Here is a 1,454-nt window from a genome sequence, read left to right on the forward strand (position 1 = left end):
CATTTTTTGGAGACCTGTGAATCAATTTGTAAGACCCAAATTCTTTTTGGAAAGTTTGGGAACTAATTTTGATTGAGAGATCACCCAAGAAAGGTATTTCTGGATCGTTTACTTTTGAATACTCTACTTCCTCTTTTCTTTTTCTTCATTCAGGAATTCAGCCTCTATTATTGCAAGGAAAGGCTGTGTTCACTAAGTCTCTGCCTGTGTGGGGGGGTGTGTGAACTCACATCTCCATGCCACTCACTCAGCGCTGCCTTCGTGTGGCACACTGCCGATGATGAATGGAAGGTCCTTTGCTAATCATTTCTACCCTTTCTGCTCTTTGTTCCAGTTAAGGTTATGATGTCATATGGTGGCTTTTTTAAAGCATTAGGGCCTTCTAGATAGTGATCTCTTTGTTTCTTTCTACAGTTCCTTATCAGCAGAATCCTTACAATCCCCGGGGCAGCTCCAATGTCATCCAGTGCTACCGATGCGGAGACACCTGCAAAGGGGAAGTGGTTCGTGTTCATAATAACCACTTCCACATCAGATGCTTCACCTGTCAAGGTAGGAGGCCCAATTTCCCAGCTTCCTTCTCAGATTGCTGTGAGGTTGGGATGTGGGGGAGAGAGGGAGCCTGGTGACCCAGAAGGAAAAAGGCAATCCTGCAAGCATAACGTGCACATCTGAAGAGACCCCTGGCTTGTGCTTGTAAATAATTTGAGAGTAAATGAAAGCATAAGCTATCTTGGCTAAAATTCAGCCTGGCTCTCAGATGAGCACCTGTTCTATGACAGTGTGACAATCCTCAAAGGTTAACAAGGAAGAAGATACATCTTGACTTTAATAAGATTTATTATTTATTGGGAGCAGGTAGATGTTGGGTTACCTCTAATTGTTACAGCCATGCATGGCTAACTTATAGAATCCTAGGTTCAGCTGAGCTAAGAGTTCCTAAAGAAGGAGGACAACTAGCAGCAGGAAGGAAGAGGGACTCAGCTGAAAGAACATGAAGAGCCCTGCGGCCCAAGGGACCACACTCCCTCCCACAGTGTCCCTGACAAATGCCTCTCCAGCCTCCACTTCTTGATCTCCTCCTCCAGGCAGCCATTCTGATGTTGGATTGCCCTATGGGTTTAGAAAATGTTTAACGTAAAACCTGTTACTTTTACCTGTTGGTCCTTGTAAAGCTAGAAGAATATTTTGTGTTTGCTTTTCCCAGCGACCACCCTTCAGAACTCATAGCCAGGTCTTCCCTATGTCAAATTATATTTTAGGTCCTTAAATTGGACTGCATCTGAAGTGATTCCAACTAGTGTCATCACCCTGAAGTCTTACTTCTTGATCCATTCTAGCTTGTCACTGTAATTCTTAAAGCACGATGCCTAGAACAGATCACAATTCTCAAGGTCTGGTAAATACAGCAAGGACTACATTTCTGTTAATGTGATTGATATTGAATTGACTTC

The 1,454-nt window shown here is 43.4% G+C and overlaps 1 long non-coding RNA gene across 1 annotated transcript in view; it reads left to right on the top strand.

The window, feature by feature from the left end:
• Nucleotides 1-555, top strand: part of LOC103605589 — a 46,686-nt gene extending 46,131 nt beyond the window's left edge. Inside the window, exon 3 of the long non-coding RNA XR_551795.1 lies at nucleotides 415-555. This is a non-coding gene — a long non-coding RNA (uncharacterized LOC103605589). The remainder of the gene's footprint in view (nucleotides 1-414) is intronic.
• The last annotated feature ends 899 nt before the right edge of the window (nucleotides 556-1,454 follow it).

Source organism: Galeopterus variegatus, unplaced genomic scaffold (genome assembly GCF_000696425.1).
Source record: "Galeopterus variegatus unplaced genomic scaffold, G_variegatus-3.0.2 Scaffold5925, whole genome shotgun sequence".
Lineage (NCBI taxonomy): Eukaryota > Metazoa > Chordata > Mammalia > Dermoptera > Cynocephalidae > Galeopterus > Galeopterus variegatus.